The 22,607-nt window shown below is 38.3% G+C and overlaps 1 long non-coding RNA gene across 3 annotated transcripts in view; it reads left to right on the top strand.

The window, feature by feature from the left end:
- The first annotated feature begins 373 nt into the window (after window positions 1-373).
- LOC127863189 (uncharacterized) overlaps window positions 374-22,607 on the top strand; it is a 31,624-nt gene continuing 9,390 nt past the window's right edge. For all 3 annotated transcript variants that reach the window (XR_008040973.1, XR_008040974.1, XR_008040972.1), the window contains exons 1-4: window positions 374-734; window positions 2,256-2,314; window positions 16,153-16,367; window positions 17,773-20,710. This is a non-coding gene — a long non-coding RNA (uncharacterized LOC127863189). The remainder of the gene's footprint in view (window positions 735-2,255; window positions 2,315-16,152; window positions 16,368-17,772; window positions 20,711-22,607) is intronic.

Genomic DNA, 22,607 nt, shown 5'->3' with positions numbered 1-22,607 from the left:
GTATAAATAAGTACTCTTAAAAAATTTAAGTCGTGCCTTGTGGTTGGATTGTAAGAAGTGTTCAAAGGTAGGGGATAATTTTAATAATTAATTTTAGCATTATGCGGTTGTTATTGGTTTTGTGAGAAAATAGATAAAAACGCATCAATATTTCTTCAGTCACATTTCAACATGTCAAACTTCTACACAATAACACTGATACTGAAGTTTATTGTCACACTTAACTATTTTTTTATTGGAATCTATGCATACATTTTAGATGTGTAAAGGCCTATTATAACAACATATGTGTACTACAATATCACTGCAGTATGTTTAATAAGATTATTTAACATTAACAGTAATTCAATATCTTGATGTTACTCTGTTTTGCAGTAATGAAGTGTGCTGTGAGTCCCACAGGAGACAGGCTGTACATCACCAGCTGGTACCAGGACAAGCTTCTCACCCTGGCCAGGGATGGCACACTCCTGGCTACATACACAGACCCAGCACTAAGTGGCCCACGTGGTCTACATGTGACCCCTGCAGGCCAGGTGCTGGTCTGTGGACGCTGGTCCGACACTGTACTACAGGTGGGCTGGGAGGGGCAGAGTAAGCTGGCTAATCTTGCTACTGAGGAGGATGGAGTGTGGGAGCCACGGTCAGTCTGCTACAGCAGCACAACATCGTCCATCATTGTGGGACAATATGATGACAACATCCTGGTGTTCAGAGTGGAATAGTGTGTACATGTATGTATTAGTTGTTGTAATTAGTGATTAGTATTTCAATGACAATGTGTTGGTTAGCATAGGAACATAGTAGTGTGTGATGTTACAATACAACATTAAGTGTGTAGTGAAAGATACACATAATTTATGTGCACATATTGTTATCTGATTATACAATGTGAGGGTTTTTGTTGGAACATAAGATCTAATGCATATTATGTTATGTTGTCAAAACGTTTGTGTCATTATGGTCCTAAAATTTAGTTCTTGTAAACTTTGCCTGAAAAAACAAAGCATTTCAACTGAAAATTTAATATTTGTACATAGATGCACATGTACATAGCAACTGAGGCTATTTTTAGACTTTCATTTTTATAAAAACCATGCCATGTAAGAAATGTATATGGATGAATACTTTTTTTATAAAATATGAAATTTTTTAAGTAATATTTGGAGGAGTATATATTGATATTGTACGCAATGTTTACAGAAAGGTAACACTTGATGTGAGATTTATTAATTTTCCAAGTTTTATGCTGTTGAACATTTGTTTTTGATTTTCATTACATTTATATAAACATGTGTGTGTTAGTTACATTTTAAGTGAGGCTGTTTTGGGGTAAAACCCGAGCTATTGTCAAAGCCAGCTCGTCCGCCGTCCGACGTAGGCGCTAAAACCTTAACATTGGCTCTAAAATTAAAGTGCTTCCACCTACAACTTTGAAACTTCATATGTAGATGCACCTTGATGAGTTATACACGCCACACCCATTTTTTGGGTCACTAGGTCAAAGGTCAAGGTCACTTTGAAATCTAATATCAAACTTTAGCATAGTCTCTAAAATTAAAGTGCTTCCACCTACAACTTTGAAACTTCATATGTGGTTGCACCTTGATGAGTTCTACATGCCACACCCATTTTTGGGCCACTATGTCAAAGGTCAAGGTCACTGTGACCTCTAATATAAAACTTAAACAAAAACCTTAACATTTCCTTTAAAATCAAAGTGCTTCCACCTTCCACTTTGAAACTTCGTATGTAGATGAACCTTGATGAGTTCTACACGCCACACCAATTTTTGGGTCACTACGTCAAAGGTCAAGGTCACTGTAACCTCTAATATCAAACTTTAACATAGGCTCTAAAATCAAAGTGCTTCCACCTACAACTTTCAAACTTCATATGTAGTTGCACCTTGATGAGTTATACATGCCACACCCATTTTGGGTCACTAGGTCAAAGGTCAAGGTCACTGTGACCTCTAATATAAAACTTTAACATTAACCTTAACATTGCCTCTAAAATCAAAGTGCTTCCACCTACAACCTTGAAACTTCTTATGTAGATGCACCTTGATGACTTCTACACGCCACACCCATTTTGGGTCACTAGGTCAAGGTCACTGTGACCTCTAAAAAAATAAATTCTTACAAGCTTTCGCAGCCGAGCGTGACACCCCTTATTCTGTGCTCTTGTTTATAAATATGTTTGAGTCCTAAATATACATACAAGAAATACATCAAGCTATTCTGCTGCTACAGTGCTGCAGGACAACGATGCTGAGGATGTGGTGGACAAGAATGACCTGAATACGCAGAAGGTAACATAGACCCTTTGTCAGACCTTTTCTTTGTCATTTTGGGGAAAATGCCATTGTGGTTTTTGAATATTTTCCTGTGAAAAGTCAATTGATTTGGGAAAAACTAATTTAATATCATTCTTTTTAATATATCAAATTATACGAATAAAATTATTTTATGATAGTTATATACTTTGTTAGATCTAATTGAAATATGATTGAGATATAATAATTATAATGCATAAAAATGGGAACATCACGTCAGGTGATATACGTGTTTTTAGTTGAAAAAACGCCCTGATTGGACGTTTTTTATCAGATCTTTACACAGTAACATATATGCCAAAATTTGACAACAAATGGTGAATGTTTGTGTTTCTTGGAAATTTCGATCACTTTTGTCGTAAATATTTATCAGAATGTCCTTTTAATAATGGAATATACGGGATTATCGGGTAATGAGTAGCAACTGTAAAAGTAGTTAGTTGGCAGTAATAGATAAAAAGTGTGGTTTCATACGGATGTATTAAGGAATCGATTGAGAAGCAATTATGCGTATCTATGCGGGGAAGGTTTAAAACAATTTTTGTTAAATCTCGTTATTTTTGACTTTATTGCTGTTTTTTCTTGAAGAGTCATAACGCACCGTCATAACATCATTTCACATCTTAAAAAAAAAAAAAACCCACATATGTAGGGTGCAGCCCCCCCCCATGGCCCCTTGGACGTCTGAAAAAATTCCTGTTGAAAGCACTGTAATAATAATATGGCACTTATTTAAAAACAAATAAAATGCTTTGGGTATGGGTCTGTTTTACAGACCCCTAAATACACCAGGAACGTGCTGTCTTATGTATTTTCTGTTTATTAAGAATGCAAAAAGATGAGGTGGTAAAGAACAGAATGAATTTACATATGGTAAAATATCCTCTTTAATTGTTTCTATATTTACATATGGTAAAATATCCTCTTTAATTGTTTGTATATTACATATGGTAAAATATCCTCTTAAATTGTTTGTATATTGCATATGGTAAAATATCCTCTTAAATTGTTTGTATATTGCAAAACCATTGATATTCCTCCTCATGAAATTTTGGTGGTACAAAAGTATTTCATGGACATATAATTAGTTAATGTGTGGATTACTCAGTTTGGAAAAGTAAACAAGGAATTTGTGTCAGTTCATTTGCAGTGTGTTTGTGATAAATTTGTGGATCGGTAAAACCTTAAAATGAACAAAAAATAGCCTCAAACGCATAATAAAGGTTTTACAGTGTTACCTCTGTATTAAAAATGCTTAATATGAAGTGGACAAGAATATGATATGATTTCATAGAAGATAAAATTGCGTCCTTTCTTTTATGCATCGTGTTTACAGCACGACTTCATTAACTTGAGGATCAATAACTCAAAACATTCTTCAGCTTGTTGCTTTCCAACTTACCAATACAGAAACCTTAGTAACACAGCACCACAAAAATTTCAGTCATCAGTCATTCAGCCTTGAGTTTGTATCAAGTTGTGAGATATTTAGTTGTCAAATATAGGGGCCAAAATCGGCCCCATAACAAATGCTGGAACTTTCTATTTTTCCCAAACAACTTCCTAAAATTCCCAATTGAAGGTAGAGTAAAATAAATTTATCACAATACCAAGTATATCTCTCTACCCAACTTTATTAATTGAACCTTATTAAATGCAATATTGAAAACGCTTATTCTCGATTGTATAGTATTTGTAAGCAAAAAACCAACAACACAAATGACCCAATTTGTGGTCAAAACACCAAGAATTTTCCCTAGCTATTAGAAGGACTCCGTCCTCATTGCACAAACTTAAGTTAAGTCTGTTTACAGTCTGTTGTTGAGTGTTTTTTCAAGAAACATATGTGCCTCCCTCTGGGATAATGGGACTAAATGCATGTGTGTAAAGTGTGGTCCCAGATTAGCCTTTGTAGTCTATACAGGGACTAAATGCATGTGTGTAAAGTGTGGTCCCATATTAGCCTGTGTAGTCTGTACAGGGATTCAATGCATGTGTGTAAAGTGTGGTCCCAGATTAGCATGTGTAGTCTGTACAGGGACTAAATGCATGTGTGTAAAGTGTGGTCCCAGATTAGCCTGTGTAGTCTGTACAGGGACTAAATGCATGTGTGTAAAGTGTGGTCCCAGATTAGCCTGTGTAGTCTGTACAGGGACTAAATGCATGTGTGTAAAGTGTGGTCCCAGATTAGCCTGTGTAGTCTGTACAGGGACTAAATGCATGTGTGTAAAGTGTGGTCCCACAGTAGCCTGTGTAGTCTGTACAGGGACTAAATGCATGTGTGTAAAGTGTGGTCCCACAGTAGCCTGTGTAGTCTGTACAGGGACTAAATGCATGTGTGTAAATTGTGGTCCCAGATTAGCCTGTGTAGTCTGCACAGCGACTATTTGCATGTTTGTAAAGTGTGGTCCCAGATTAGCCTGTGTAGTCTGTACAGGGACTCAATGCATGTGTGTAAAGTGTGGTCCCAGATTAGCCTGTGTAGTCTGTACAGGGACTAAATGCATGTGTGTAAAGTGTGGTCCCAGATTAGCCTGTGTAGTCTGTACAGGGACTAAATGCATGTGTGTAATGTGTGGTCCCAGATTAGCCTGTGTAAGCTGTACAGGGACTTAATACATGTGTGTAAAGTGTGGTCCCAGATTAGCCTGTGTAGTCTGTACAGGGACTAAATGCATGTGTGTAAAGTGTGGTCCCACAGTAGCCTGTGTAGTCTGTACAGGGACTAAATGCATGTGTGTAAAGTGTGGTCCCAAATTAGCCTGTGTAGTCTGTACAGGGACTAAATGCATGTGTGTAAATTGTGGTCCCAGATTAGCCTGTGTAGTCTGTACAGGGACTAAATGCATGTGTGTGAAGTGTGGTCCCAGATTAGCCTGTGTAGTCTGTACAGGGACTAAATGCATGTTCGTAAAGTGTGGTCCCAGATTAGCCTGTGTAGTCTGCACAGCGACTAAATGCATTTGTGTAAAGTGTGGTCCCAGATTAGCCTGTGTAAGCTGTACAGGGACTTAATACATGTACGTAAAGAGTGGTCCCAGATTAGCCTGTGTAGTCTGTACAGGGACTAAATGCATGTGTGTAAAGTGTGGTCCCACAGTAGCCTGTGTATTCTGTACAAGGACTTAATGCATGTGTGTAAAGTGTGGTCCCACAGTAGCCTGTGTAGTCTGTACAGGGACTAAATGCATGTGTGTAAAGTGTGGTCCCAGATTAGCCTGTGTAGTCTGTACAGGGACTTAATGCATGTGCGTAAAGTGTGGTCCCAGATTAGCCTGTGTAGTCTGCACAGCGACTAAATGCATGTGTGTAAAGTGTGGTCCCAGATTAGCCTGTGTAAGCTGTACAGGGACTTAATACATGTGTGTAAAGTGCGGTCCCAGATTAGCCTGTGTAGTCTGTGCAGGGACTAAATGTAGTGTGTAAAGTATGGTCCCAGATTAGCCTGTGTAGTCTGTACAGGGACTAAATGCATGTGTGTAAAGTGTGGGCCCAGATTAGCCTGTGTAAGCTGTACAGGGACTAAATGCATGTGTGTAAAGTGTGGTCCCAAATTAGCCTGTGTAGTCTGTACAGGGACTAAATGCATGTGCGTAAAGTGTGGTCCCAGATTAGCCTGTGTAGTCTGCACAGCGACTAAATGCATTTGTGTAAAGTGTGGTCCCAGATTAGCCTGTGTAAGCTGTACAGGCACTTAATACATGTACGTAAAGTGTGGTCCCAGATTAGCCTGTGTAGTCTGTACAGGGACTAAATGCATGTGTGTAAAGTGTGGTCCCAGATTAGCCTGTGTATTCTGTACAAGTACTAAATACATGTGTGTAAAGTGTGGTCCCACAGTAGCCTGTGTAGTCTGTACAGGGACTCAATGCATGTGTGTAAAGTGTGGTCCCAGATTAGCCTGTGTAGTCTGTACAGGGACTAAATGCATGTGTGTAAAGTGTGGTCCCAGATTAGCCTGTGTAGTCTGTACAGGGACTAAATGCATGTGCGTAAAGTGTGGTCCCAGATTAGCCTGTGTAGTCTGCACAGCGACTATTTGCATGTTTGTAAAGTGTGGTCCCAGATTAGCCTGTGTAGTCTGTACAGGGACTAAATGCATGTGTGTAAAGTGTGGTCCCAGATTAGCCTGTGTAGTCTGTACAGGGACTAAATGCATGTGTGTAAAGTGTGGTCCCATATTAGCCTGTGTAGTCTGTACAGGGACTAAATGCATGTGTGTAAAGTGTGGTCCCAGATTAGCCTGTGTAGTCTGCACAGGGACTAAATGCATGTGTGTAAAGTGTGGTCCCACAGTAGCCTGTGTAGTCTGTACAGGGACTAAATGCATGTGTGTAAAGTGTGGTCCCAGATTAGCCTGTGTAGTCTGTACAGGGACTAAATGCATGTGCGTAAAGTTTGGTCCCAGATAAGCCTGTGTAGTCTGCACAGCGACTTAATGCATGTGTGTAAAGTGTGGTCCCAAATAAGCCTGTGTAAGCTGTACAGGGACTTAATACATGTGTGTAAAGTGTGGTCCCAGATTAGCCTGTGTAGTCTGTACAGGGACTAAATGCATGTGTGTAAAGTGTGGTCCCAGATTAGCCTGTGTAGTCTGTACAGGGACTAAATGCATGTGTGTAAAGTGTGGTCCCAGATTAGCTTGTGTAGTCTGTACAGGGACTAAATGCATGTGTGTAAAGTGTGGTCCCAGATTAGCCTGTGTAAGCTGTACAGGGACTAAATGCATGTGTGTAAAGTGTGGTCCCAGATTAGCCTGTGTACTCTGTACAGGCAAATCAGGGACGATACTTTCCGCATTTACGGAATTTTTCGTATATAGGAATTCTCTTCATTAAAAAAAAATCTGTCTAGTGGAAAGTGTTGTACCTTATAAGCCTGTGTGGCTGTACAGGCTAATCTAGGACAAAACTTAGTGCACAATTTATAAAGCCCTGTTTTCTAAGAATGAGGCTTAAAGTAAGTCCCCTACCGTCTGTTACAATGTTGTACAAGATAATACCAGGTGAGCCTTGTTCTGGGATAATAGTGCTTAATGCATTTTAGTGCCATCTACAGAATAGACTGTGCAGTGGGCACACAGAGTCTTATGGGATGATACTTTCCGCTTTTGAGGAAATTTTCGTTTAAAGGGAATTTGTATGCCCCCGGTAGGGTGGCATATAGCAGTTGAACAGTCCGTCTGTCAGTATGTCAGTCTATCCGTCCGTCTAAAAAATAATTATCATTGGCCATAACTTTTGCAATATTGAAGATATTAACTTGATATTTTACATGCATGTGTATCTCATGAAGCTGCACAGTTTGAGTGGTAAAATTTCAAGGTCAAGATAATACTTCAAGGCCTAGGGTCGAAAATACAAATCCAAGGAAAGTAATAAGCTTTATAGGAGATAATTATCTGACCTGCCAAATATATATTTTTTTTTTAATAAATCAAAGCAGCGCAGTAGGGGGCATTGTGTTTCTGACAAACACATCATGGTAAAAGGTCAAGGTCATCCTTCAAGGTCTAAGGTCAAAAATACAAATCCAAGGGAAGTAATAAGATTTAAAGGGAGATAATTATTATATATAATAATATGAAACCATACAACTGAAGCATAATCAAAATGACATTTTATGGTCAAGCCAAGAACAAAATGACACTTTTTGGCATACAAGTATCTTAGGTATGTTAATGTAACCTGTGAATTTACAGTCACGGTAGTGGTTTATAATTAATTGCTACTAAAAATAGAGATTTGACAGAGACAATTATTTTCAAGAGAAGTAATTTATATAATTATAAATCTCAGATTATATATTTCCCTACCGAGAATTTAAGTTATTTTCACAGTTACTGTACATATTTTGTATTTTGTTTATTTATAACTTAAATGATTGATTTGTTAAAGATTTTTTATACCCCATTTCGAAGAAAAGGGGGCATATAGTGATCGGACTGTCCGTCTGTCGGTCTGTCCGTCTTTCCGTCACACTTTGCGTTTAGGTTTCGAAAAATGCTCATAACTTCTATTTCCCTTGAGATATAACCTTCATATTTGGTATGCATGTGTATATGGACAAGGCCTTTCCATACGCACACACAATTTTACCCCTGTGACCTTGACCTTGAACTTAGGGTCCGCGTTTAGGTTTGGAAATCTGTGTTTAGGTTTCGAAAAATGCTCATAACTTCTATGTCCCTTGAGATATAACCTTCATATTTGGTATGCATGTGTATATGGACAAGGCCTTGCCATTCGCACACACAATTTTACTCCTGTGACCTTGACCTTGAACTTAGGGTTCGCGTTTAGGCTTCGAAATCTGCGTTGAGGTTTCGAAAACGCTCATAACTTCTATGTCCCTTGAGATATAACCTTCATATTTGGTATACATGTGTTTATAGACAAGGCCTTTCCATACGCACAAAAATTTTGACCCATGTGACCTTGACCTTGAAGTTAGGGTCCGGGTTTAGGTTTCGAAATCTGCGTTTAGGTTTTGAAAAATGCTCATAACTTCTATGTCCCTTGAGATATAACTTTTATGTTTGGTATACATGTGTATACGGGCAAGGCCTTTCCATATGCACACAAATTTTGACCCCTGGACCTTGACTTTGAACTTAGGGTCCGCGTTTAGGTTTCGAAATCTGCGTTTTGGTTTCGAAAAAAGCTCATAACTTCTATCAAGCCTTTATAGGGGGCATAAGTGATCCTATGGTGACAGCTCTTGTTTTTTAATGATATAACTATCATTTCTTTCCTGTACTAATTTGTGAATGGTTGGTTTCATTACTTACCTATGAACTTATGTACATAGATACATGATGAACTGTGGCAATGATCTCTTTGATAAACCACAGGCCTTGCTGGTCAGCGATGTCTGACTTGGTCATTTTTGACTGTCTACAGACCCCCCCCCCCCCCCACACACACACGGTAGGGTGGCATATAGCAGTTGAACTGTCAGTCCATCTGTCTGTCTGTCTGTCAGTCGTTGGTCTGAAAACTTTAACATTGGCCATAACTTTTGCAATATTGAAGATAGAAACTTGACATTTGGCATGATTTTGTATCTCATGAAGCTGCACATTTTGAGTGGTGAAAGGTCAACGCCATCCTTCAATGTTGAAGGTGAATAACAAAATCCAAGGGAAGTAATAAGCTTTAAATTGAGATTATTTCTATACCTGCCACATGATAAATAGAAATTTTATTTCAAAGCGGCAAAGTAGGGGGGATTTTGTTTCTGACGAACACATCTCTTGTTTCTAAACAAAAATCAAGTCTTAGTAAAAAAGTGTCGTCTCAAGTTAGCCTATGAGGACTCCACTGGCTTATGTGGGAAGACACTATACACATTCATTAAGTCCCGTTTTTTAAGAGCAATGCTCAAGTTAAGTCTATTTAAGGGTTGTATTTACCGTAATTACTCTATGTTTTCGGACACTTAAAAATAAATAAATTTTTTTGTGTCCGAAAACTTAGATACGAAAAATATTCACAAAATACAGGTGTCCGAAAAACTTAGAGTCCAAAATTGAAGTGTCCGAAAATAGCGTCAATTGTATCAACGACTACCGCGGTAATAGTGCGCGCTTGTTAAATACCATGCCGTATAGTATAAATTACAGTTATATATGTTTGCATTGCATTTTAATTATTTTTAAATGCTTAATTTATTTGACAGAAAGTTACTACAAGGTTGTACTTTGACCAACGATCAAACTTTGACCATGTGATGTACCGATACTTGATAGTACGAACCTGTAATTAACGCAATAAAAAAGCAAACTATGAATTCTTTGTTTGCTTATTTCCCATAGTTGTTGTCTAACACCTGCCATTGTTCGTAAAACTTGCGATAAAGGGTGCATCACACTTTGAAGCGTTTAGTATTTGTCACAATTATTTTACTGAGTAGGGGTAGTACCATTGCGGTAGATAATTGAACTATTAATTGGCACCACCCCTTGTAATAGTCATTATAACTCTTATGCTATCTGGCGGAACCATTGTTTAATACCAGTTAACAAGGTTATTTACCCAATAAAGCAAATGTAATGGTCCGTTGCCCTCAGGCATGCACCTGCCATGTTTTATAATGTTAATCTGGTTGTAAAACCCCAATGTTCAAGTCTCATTAGATATTGAAAACAGGATCGAAATTTGGTAAAATAGCGCTTTAAAATATACTGTCCGAAAACTTAGAAACATTACTTATGGACGAAAACTCGTGTGTCCGAAAATTAAGAGTCACGAAAAATAATTATTTTTCCGTAAAAGAGGGGTGTCCGAAAACTAAGAGTGTCCGAAAACATAGAGTAATTACGGTATACATTCTTATGAGCATATATTTGGTATGACAAACAATATGATTAAAAAAGTGGTAATTTGGACAATGGTGTTCATGTTAATTCAAATTAAAAATAATTGTTATGAGATACTAATGTAAGCAATGTGTGATTGATTTCAGAGCGCTTAAAATTGAATGGCTCTTGTGCTTTTTTAAACTTTTCTCACAGTGGTGAAGTCTCAATATATTTATAAATTACTGTAAACGAGTATCCAAACAAGAAAACTAATTCTTATATAATTGTGGAAACTTAATTTATTTAAATAAAGAAAGAATGAACATAAAATGCAATAATAAATACAATAAAAGTGTATTTAGAGAACCTATGAATTTTGACTTGTTCACAGATAAGCAGAATAGTAATTTTCTAAAAATTATAATATACAGTCAAAACCTGTTGGCTCAAACTTGCTTGGCTCGACTTTCCGGTTTGCTCGGACTATCCTCGAAGCATCTATTTTTGTATTGCTAAATATTCATATTCATTTATGTCAAATGGCTCGAATTTGCAGGGGTGGGATTAATATCTCATATTTTTTTAAGTCCACGTCACAATTTTCACATTGTTTTGTTTGCCTTGCTCCAAAGTCTAGGGTAGCATAAAGCTGTTACTTGATTATGAGCACTTGATTAAAGGCTCCCTATAATTTCAAACATGTTATTGACTCAATCATTAATTGATTTGAGTAAAAGATGGCAATCTGGCGTTTTTGTAGATGCTATAATATTATGGCTGGAACGGCTGCATCACAATATGGTTTATTAAACAATCCATCCAGAAGGCCAAAAGCCCAAGTGGACAAAGCAAGCATACAGCGTTTACAAAATACACAGTTTATGATTATACAAAATAAAGTTATACTATAATAGTTAGAGTTACAGTTATAATATGTCAACTTGAAGGAATAGACAATTTTGTATCTATGGGTCATGTCTTTCTTAAACAAAAACACAAGGCAATAAAGTAATACATGTGTTGTTTAATACTTGGGCGATGCGCATATAATGCATAATATTGCTTTGATTCTTAGCGTTATTCCGTACATAATATCATTGTTTGATTGTTTGTGTAACTGTTTGAAAATAGTTATTACTTAAAAATGTCAAGTATATAAATTCTGTTCTTACTGATTCAAAAGAAAAAAGTAGTACGGGGATTAGGCAGTATGAATACTCTTCAACTGGAGATGTAAATCTATTGCAGATTTATGTTAGTAAACATAAGCATATTCAGATCGGTTGGCTCGAATTCTGGATGGCTAAAACTTTTGTTGTCAGTCCAGGCAAGTTAGAGTCATTGGGTTTCGACTTTATTCAGCAATTAATGTTTGCATTGTATTTAAACTAAGGAATACACCGGACTAAAAAAATCTTAATTATTGTTCTGAACGAACAATCATTAATTTAGATTAAAAATTAATAAAATAAATCTTGTCAAACACATTTCTAAAAACATGTTGATTAAGTACTGTAAATTTGTTATAATTTGTGGTACATTAATTAATGTTGATTTCGTGGGTTTACTGATCCACGAAATTTACTCAAACACATAACAAAATGATCCAAGCAAAGTCGTGTTGTTTTTTTTCAACAAGTAAGAAATGCACGAATTTACATGTCCACAAAAAAGTATTTTTTTGAAAAACCTCCAAGTGTTATGCCAACTAATATAAATGATTTTCCAGGATCAGGGGTGTAGCATTCCAGTCTTTAGTTTGAATTGTTGACCAATATTTTGCATCTGTTTTATCAGTCAGTGCCTTTTTAGCTCATCTATTTTTTGAAAAAAAATTATGAGCTATTGTCATCACCTTGGCGTCGGCGTCGGCGTTGGCGTCCGGTTAAGTTTTGCGTTTAGGTCCACTTTTCTCAGAAAGTGTCAATGCTATTGCATTCAAACTTGGTACACTTACTTATTATCATGAGGGGACTGGGCAGGCAAAGTTAGATAACTCTGGCGTGCATTTTGACTGAATTATGTGCCCTTTTTATACTTAGAAAATTGAAAATTTTGGTTAAGTTTTGCGTTTAGGTCCACTTTTTTCAGAAAGTATCAATGCTATTGCATTCAAACTTGGTGCACTTACTTACTATCATGAGGGGACTGGGCAGGCAAAGTTAGATAACTCTGGCGTGCATTTTGACAGAATTATGTGCCCTTTTTATACTTAGAAAATTGAAAATTTTGGTTAAGTTTTGTATTAGGTCCATTTTATTCCTTAAGTATCAAAGCTTTTGCTTTCAAACTTGCAACACTTACTAACTATCATTAGGGGACTGTGCAGGCAAAGTAATGTAACTCTGACTGGCATTTTGACAGAATTATGTGCCCTTTTTATACTTAGAAAATTGAAAATTTGGTTATGTTTTGTGTTTAGGTCCACTTTATTCCTACAGTATCAAAGCTATTGCTTTCATACTTGCAACACTTATTAACTATCGTAAGGGCACTGTGCAGGCAAAGTTATGTAACTCTGACTGGCATTTGGACGAAATTATGGGCCCTTTATACTTAGAAAATTGAAAGTTTGGTTAAGTTTTGTGTTTTGGTCCACTTTACCCCTAAAGTATCATAGATATTGCTTTCATACTTGGAACACTCGCAAACTATCATAAGGGTACAGTAAAAGGACAAGTTGCATAACTCGGGATGTCATTTTTACGGAATTATGGCCCTTTTTTGACTTAGTAAATTTGAATATATGGTTAAATTTTGTGTTTCGATCCACTTTACTTCTTAATATCAAGGCTATTGCTTTCAAACTTCAAATACTTTCATGCTATCATGAGGTTACTGTACCTGGCAAGTTGAATTTTACCTTGACCTTTGAATGACCTTGACTCTCAAGGTCAAATTATTAAATTTTGCTAAAATTGCCATAACTTCTTTATTTATGATTAGATTTGATTGATACTTTGACAAAACTACTCTTACCTGACATACCACAATAGACTCCACCTAAACCATTGCCCGTGCCCCCCCCTTTCCCCCCCTTTTCCCTCCACCCCCCCTGATTCCCCCCCCCCCCTATTTTTTATGCCCCCCTTCAAAGAAGAGGGGGTATATTGCTTTGCTCATGTCGGTCTGTCGGTCGGTCTGTCGGTCCGTCCACCAGGTGGTTGTCAGACGATAACTCAAGAACGCTTGGGCCTAGGATCATGAAACTTCATAGGTACATTGATCACTAGGTCACTAGGTCAAAGGTCAAGGTCACGGTGACCCGAAATAGTAAAATGTTTTCCGGATGATAACTCAAGAATGCATACGCCTAGGATCATGAAACTTCATGGGTAGATTGATCATGACTCGCAGATGACCCCTATTGATTTTGAGGTCACTAGGTCAAAGGTCAAGGTCACGGTGACCCGAAATAGTAAAATGGTTTTCGGATGATAACTCAAGAACGCATATGCCTAGAATCATGAAACTTCACAGGTAGATTGATCATGAGTCGCAGATGACCCCTATTGATTTTGAGGTCACAAGGTCAAAGGTCAAGGTCACGGTGACCCAAAATAGTAAAATGATTTTCGGATGATAACTCAAGAACGCTTTTGCCTAGGATCATGACACTTCATAGGTACATTGATCGTGACTCGCAGATGACCCCTATTGATTTTCAGGTCACTAGGTCAAAGGTCAAGGTCACAGTGACAAAAAACGTTTTCACACAATGGCTGCCACTACAACGGACAGCCCATATGGGGGGCATGCATGTTTTACAAACAGCCCTTGTTTTTTTGTTTTTTTTGTTTTTTAAGATCATCTCACAAATGACCACCACACCCTCACACTATACCCATCCCCCTCCCCGCCCCACCCCCTCCCCATTTTTTTTTAAACGGTTAAAAAACAAAACTATTTATTTTGATTATTTTATGTTTGAAATACCATCCAACCATTGCACCCAAGAATCCCCCCCCACCCCCCCTCCCCCCCCTCCCCCCCCCTCCCCCCACCCGAATCCCCCCCCTAATTTTTTTTTTTAAGATCATCTCACAAATTACCACCACACCCTCACACTATACCCCCCACCTCACCCCCCCCCCCCCCCCAATTATTTTTTTTTGAAACGGTTAAAAAACACAAATATTTATTTTTATTATTTTATGTTTGAAATACCGTCCAACCATCGCACCCAAGAATCCCCCCCCCCCCCACCCCACCCCCACCTCCCCCCCCCCCGATTTTTTTTTCCTTTTTTTTTGCATTTTTGGAAGATAATGTAATAAATGTCCACACCCCCACACAATGCACCCCTCTTCACTCCACCCCTCCCTCCTTTGTGATTGAAAATGAGAGTCCCTTCACCTTTAAAAAGAAAATAGATGAGCGGTCTGCACCCGCAAGGCGGTGCTCTTGTTTAAAGTTGTAGTTTTTCTGGAAGGGGCATGATTCTGGGCTATTTTTCCTTTTTATGGAATCGCAGTTTTTTTTTCAACTTTGAGAGTTTTGTGGGTCACAATTTAAAGAAGTTTGTGACTAGAATTTTTGCAATTTTAAGAAGTTTGCTACTCATTTCTCCACTATTATTAAAATTCGAGAATCATTTTTCTTTCACAAAATGAATGGGTCAAAGGATGATACAAAACATGACACAAAACATGCCCTGTGATCGGATTTGTGTTTGTGGGTAATTGGGTAATATGTTTTTAGAAACTTGTGTTTTCCCTCAACATATCAAACAAAGTTTATGATAGCAATTTACTTAGAAAAAAATCATTTCTTGGTATTGGTTACTGTGAAAATGTGGATTTTTAGGCGTCACCAAAGAACGGGCAAACTAGTGTTGTCAGCGTGTAGTCTTTAAGGGCAAGTGGCCTATAACATAATTTAAATCCAATGTATATGAGCAGTAAAATATATGGAAAAGTAAAGTGATACATATTATGAGTACAATTTTAAAACAATGTTAAGAAGATGATTATCTTTTATTTTTTTGTTTTTATACAGGAAAAAAACTTCTTTAAAATGGGGCTTAATGCATGTGCTTAAATTGTTGTCGTTGTCCTAGATTAGCTTGTGCAATCCACACAGGCATATTTGGGACAACAATTTCATATGTTTGGTACTTTGTTGAAAAGAAATATCCTCTTTATGAAAATCGAGTCTAGTCAAAAAGTGTCCTCCCTGATTAGCTTGTGTGGACGTCACATGTTAATCTGGGACGACTATTTGTAATATTTAGGAGCCGCATATTGGCTAATGAAATTACATCAGTATGAATATACAGGTTTGTATACAGTGTATTATTAGCCAACAATGTTTTAATACGAAATGGTTTGATTATATTAATTTTCGTGCTATTGAGGACAATAAACCAATGAAATGCCAGATTAGAAATTCATTAGAATGAAATTTTGCCTATTAAACACCTTCACAACCAATCAAGAGGCATAGTTTCGTATAGATTGTAATTTAAACATTTTTTACAAGTTCACATCACCCACTGTGCTGTTGTTTTCAGGACAGCACCACCATTGATATTGAGTTGGCCCAGCAACAGCACCAGTCCGGACTGCAGGAGCCCCAGTCCAGGACGACCCATCCACTCCCCTGACCCATAGCTCATCATACTTGATATCCGGAAAATGGGGCCTAATGCATGTGCTTAAATTGTTGTCACAGATTAGCCTGTGCAGTTTGCACAGGCTAATAATGGACAACACTTTCCTCTTAAAGGTATTTTTTGTTGAACAAATAATCCTCTTAATGAAAATCCAGTCTAGTCAGAAAGTACCTTCCTTTATTAGCTTACCGGTATGTGAATTCCACATGCTTATCTGAGACGACAGTTTCTAACATAAGTGAACCGCATATTGGCTTATGAAAATACATTTCTGGAAATGGAGTAAAGATTATAGAAATTTACAGCTAAGTACACTTCAACACCGTTATTTCGAACACCGATAATCCGAAGTCACCGTTATTTCAAAGTATTTTTCCAGTCCCGACTTTGGTTCTTCTTTGTTTAATGTAAAATTTCATTGTTAATCAGAACTTCGTTAAGCCGAAAAAATCGTTAATTCGAAGTGATTCTGTCGGTCCCAACACTATAATTCGTACTTAATCATCAATCTTTAATCCGAAGTCAAAGCTGCAAAACGCTGAGCATAATTTCACACCTTTGTCGTCTGGGCGTGGCGCGTCAAAAGCTGATAGTTACACCTTTGTCTTCTTCGCGTAGCGTGTTAATTTTATAATGTCGTCAAAAGCCGATAATTACTATTTATGTAGTTTTGCATTCTTAAGTAACAAATAAACGTGTCCCATTAGGTCTCAGTAAATGAGGTCCAATAAAATTCATCTTGTATAAACTCTGCCTTCTACGAGCAAAACACAGGCGAAAATGAGTTCTTCAATGTCCTCGACAAATTGTAGAAATATGTTACACGCGTCCAGTTTAGTGCTGCTAAGGCCAGTGTTCAGAGAGACACCGCGTCTTATTTACAAAAAATGTTAATTCATTTCCGAAAATGTATTCATCTGTTTTTACATGTATGACAATTTGTGCTATTCGTTATATTTTATATGGTCTGATAATTTGTGCTATTCGTTATATTTTATATGTTCTGATAATTAGTGCATATTCATTATATTTAATATGTTCTGTACTTAGAGAAAACATAAAAAGAAGAACAAGAATCGTTTATTCCTTCGTTTGTTACAAGTAGAAATCTATTGCAATCTGACTAGTTTACGTTTTTCAGTAAAACAATTATTAATAGTAGTGTGTTACCGAACCATGCGAATTCCGCAATGTTTTATTATTACAGAATCAAAGAAGTCGTCTGTCAAATGTTTATTTCGAATTATCCTTAATCCAAAGTTTTTTTAACGGTCCCGACGACTTTGAAATAACGGTGTTGAAGTGTATAGCATTAGCCAACACTTTTCTTGTTTTAATACAAAATGACTTAATTGTATATATGTTCATGCTATTAAGGACAAGGAACCAATAAAATGCCAGATTAGAAATTCATGTTGTTGAGAACCTTCACAGCCAGTCAAGAGGCAAAGTTTGTTATAGATTGTAATATAATTTGTTACAAGTTCCTATCACCCACTGTGTTGTTGTTGTTTTCAGCAGAGCACCAGCATTGATATCGAGTTGGCCCAGCAACCGCACCAGTCCCGCCTGCAGAAGCCCCAGTCCAGAACGACCCTTCCCCTCCCTTGACTTCTAACTCCTCCTCTTGACCGCCTGCCTCAAAAAGTCAGCATCGTTGAACAACTCCGTTCTGCAGGAAATTCTGAGCATGATTCTGTTCTGAACAAACGCAATGCCCACGTCACGTTTTCCAAACATAAGCCTGGGTAGTTTTGTTAAGCTAGAGTTCCGCGTGGGCCTGAAAGGGACAAGTGTTACAGACACAAACAGTTATAGCAGTAGTTATGGTAACGCTAACAGTCAGTTGTTGCTGTTGGACATCACAACAAATATCATGAAGAATAAAAATTTCAATAAGTTGTTCCAATTTTTATGGGACAATTGTAACAGAAATTGAACGGAAGAAAATCAAGGAACAATAAAAGCGTAAGCTTTCCTAGTGGAATACATCTGCTGTTGATAGTTTGAACAACAGTAGGGTTACGGACTGCCCCAGATTGTCCTCTCAGCAATAATGACTTGGTTGTGAATAACCTGAGCACGATACATCCATGCTGACAAAGGCAGTAATGACTTGGTTGTGAACACCCAGAGCGGGATACATCCATGCTGACACAGTTAGGCAGTAATGACTTGGTTGTGAACACCCAGAGCACAATACATCCGTGCTGACACAGAAAGGCAGTAATGACTTGGTTGTGAACACCCAGAGCACGATACATCCATGCTGACACAGAAAGGCAGTGTGACTTGGCTGTGAACACAGAACACAATACACCCATGCTGACACAGAAAGGCAGTAATGAGTTGGTTGTGAACACCCAGAGCAAGATATTTCCATGCTGACACAGAAAGGCAGTAATGACTATGCTGTGAACACCTTGAGCAAGACATATCCTTGCTAACACAGAAAGGCAGTAATGACTATGCTGTGAACAGCCGGAGAATAATACATCCATGCTTACACAGAAAGGCAGTAATGACTTGGTTGTGAACACCCAGGGCAAGATATATCCATGCTGACACAGAAAGGCAGTAATGACTATGCTGTGAACACCCAGAGCAAGATATATCCATGCTGACACAGAAAGGAAGTAATGACTTGGTTGTGAACACCCAGAGCACAATACATCCATGCTGACACAGAAAGGCAGTAATGACTTGGCTGTGAACACAGAACACGATACACACATGCTGACACAGAAAGGCAGTAATGACTTGGCTGTGAAAACAGAGCACAATACATCCATGCTGAAACATAATGGCAGTCATGACTATGCTGTGAACACCCAGAGCATGATATATCTATGCTGACACAGAAAGGCAGTAATGACTATGCTTTGAACACCCAGAGCAAGATATGTCCATGCTGACACAGAAAGGCAGTAATGACTATGCTGTGAAAACCCACAGAAAGATATATCCATGCTGACACAGAAAGGCAGTAATGACTATGCAGTGAACACCCAGAGCAAGATATATCCATGCTGACACAGAAAGGCAGTAATGACTTGGTTTTGAACAACCAGAGCACGATATATCCATGCTGACACAGAAAGGCAGTAATGACTTGGCTGTGAACACAGAACACGATACACCCATGCTGACATAGAAAAGGCAGTAATGACTTGGCAGTGAACACAGAACACGATACACCCATGCTGACACAGAAAGGCAGTAATGACTTTGCTGTGAACACAGAGAACAATACATCCATGCTGACACAGAAAGGCAGTAATGACTTGGCAGTGAGCACAGAACACCATACATCCATGCTGATACAGAAAGGCAGTAATGACTTGGCTGTGAACACAGAGCACAATACATCCATGCTGTCACAGAAAGGCAGTTATGACTCGGTTGTGAACACAGAGCACAATACATCCTTGTTGACACAGAAAGGCAGTAATGACTTAGCTGTGAACACAGAGCACAATACATCCATGCTGACACAGAAAGGCAGTTATGACTTGGTTGTGAACACAGAGCACAATACATCCTTGTTGACACAGAAAGGCAGTTATGACTTTGCTGTGAACTCAGAGCACGATACATCCATGCTGACACAGAAAGGCAGTAATGACTATGCTGTGAACACCCAGAGCACAATACATCCATGCTGAAACAGAAAGGCAGTCATGACTATGCAGTGAACACCCAGAGCAAGATATATCTATGCTGACACAGAAAGGAAGTAATGACTATGCTGTGAACACCCAGAGCAAGATATATCCATGCTGACACAGAAAGGCAGTAATGACTATGCTGTGAACACCCAGAGTACAATACATCCATGCTGAAACAGAAAGGCAGTAATGACTTGGTTGTGAACACAGAGCACAATACATCCTTGTTGACACAGAAAGGCAGTAATGACTTTGCTGTGAACTCAGAGCACGATACATCCATGATTACACAGAAAGGCAGTAAAGACTTGGTTGTAAACACCCAGAGCACAATACATCCATGCTGACACAGAAAGGCAGTAAAGACTTGGTTGTAAACACCCAGAGCACAATACATCCATGCTGACACAGAAAGGCAATAAAGACTTGGTTGTAAACACCCAGAGCACAATACATCCATGCTGACACAGAAAGGCAGAAAAGACTTTGTTGTAAACACTAAGATATCCATACATCCATGGGGTGTGCTACAGACGCAAATTACGCCCACCATTTTGAACAAGGTGCTTAAAGTGAACACATCTGGTTTCTGTTATGAACACTTAGCACTCCGAGTCCAAAAGGCCTCACATTGAATTGATGCAAGAGAAGGCTTTGAAAAATAACAGCAGTTTTGTTGTGTGGTCCAGTACACCCTTCGACTAGCAAACTGAAAAAAGCAGAACTCAAACTCGTCTCTTAGCAATATCAGCAAGGCCAGCATGTCATATCAGCTTCTTGAGCTTCAGGTGAGACCTTACAGTGTTAATTATTTTGTTGAAATTGGGGCCGAAATTCAGTCCCATTCTTATCTCAAAAAGTCTATAGTTATGATAACTGGCTTAAGTTCTCAATTCATGGTTTCCCGGAAGAAAAAGAATGTTTTGATAGGTTGCAACATTGAGTTAATCAGAACTCAAATTCAGCCTTTGGCAATATCAGCGAGGCCAGCATATCAGCTCAGCTTCTTGAGCTTCAGGTGAGATCATACAGTGTTATTCATTTTGTCTATATTGGGGCCAAAATTGAGTCCCATTCTTAATCTGAAACAGTTTATTTTTTCCATAATTACTGGCTTAAGTTCTCAATTCAAGGTTTGACCCCAAACAATGTATTAATAGGTTACAAATTGAGTTTGTTTCCTTATGCAGCTCTATAAGTTGAACCTTAGTGCAATTTATCTTGATAGCACTTATTCTCAATTTTTAAATTATGTTTAGCAAAATCAACAACTATTTTCCCAATTTAATTTAAAACACTATGATTTTTTACGAATTGTCCCAATCCAAAAATGGTTAGAATAAACTCTGCACAGAGCTAGCCCCTAGTTATAGCACATTTTAAAGTTTTTTATCAGAATAACTGGCTTAATTATACCCCCACAAACGAAGTTTAGGGGGGTATATAGGAGTGAACTTGTCTGTCGGTCAGTCGGTCTGTCGGTCTGTCTGTCGGTCTGTATTAAGTGTCCGCTCTCTAATTCAAGTAGTTTTCATCCGATCTTCACCAAACTTGGTTAGAAGTTGTATCTACATGATGTCTAGGCCAAGTTCGAACATGGGCCTTGCCGGGTCAAAAACTAGGTCACGGGATTACTTAGTGCGTTTTAAACATTCAGCATGTTGTCTGCTCTCTAATTCAAGTAGTTTTCATCCGATCTTCACCAAACTTGGTCAGAAGATGTATCTAGATGATCTTAAGGCCAAGTTCAAACATGGGCCTTGCTGGGTCAAAAACTAGGTCACGGGTCACTTAGTGCGTTTTTTAACATTCAGCATGTTGTCCGCTCTCTAATTCAAGTAGTTTTCATCCAATCTTCACCAAACTTGGTCAGAAGATGTATCTAGATGATCTTAAGGCCAAGTTTAAACATGGGCCTTGCTGGGTCAAAAACTAGGTCACGGGTCACTTAGTGCGTTTTTTAACATTCAGCATGGTGTCCTCTTTCTTATTCAAGTAGTTTTCATCCGATCTTCACCAAACTTGGTCAGAAGTTTTATCGAGATGATCTAAAGGCCATGTTCGAACAAGGGCCATGCCAGATCAAAAACTAGGTCATGGGGTCACATAGTGCGTTTTTTAACATTCAGCATGGTGTCCTCTCTCTTATTCAAGTAGTTTTCATCCGATCTTCACCACACTTGGTCAGAAGTTTTATCTAGATGATCTGAAGGCCAAGTTCGAACATGGGCCATGCCAGATCAAAAATAGGTCACAGGGTCACTAAGTACGTTTTACACATTGAGCATGGTGTCTGCTCTCTATTTCAAGTAGTTTAAATTCGATCTTCACCACACTTGGTCAGAAGTTGTAACTAGATGATGTGTAGGTAAAGTTCGAACATGGGCCATGCCGGGTCAAAAACTAGGTCACGGGGTCACTTAGTGTGTTTTAAACCTCACCATGTTGTCCGCAATCTAATTCAAGTAGTTTTTATCCAATCTTCACCAAACTTGGTCAGAAGTTGTATCTTGAAAATGTCTAGGTCAAGGTTGAATATGGGTCATGCCGGGTCAAAAACAAGGTCATGGGGTCACTTAGTGCGTTTTAAACATCACAGTATTGTCTGCTCTCTAATTCACGTAGTTGTCATCCAATCTTTACCAAACTTGGTCAGAAGTTGTATCTAGATGATGTCTAGGTCAA

Source organism: Dreissena polymorpha, unplaced genomic scaffold (genome assembly GCF_020536995.1).
Source record: "Dreissena polymorpha isolate Duluth1 unplaced genomic scaffold, UMN_Dpol_1.0 chrUn002, whole genome shotgun sequence".
NCBI classification, from domain to species: Eukaryota; Metazoa; Mollusca; class Bivalvia; order Myida; family Dreissenidae; genus Dreissena; species Dreissena polymorpha.
The sequence above is the reverse complement of the archived record's forward strand: the minus strand, read 5'-3'. Positions and strand labels throughout refer to the sequence as shown.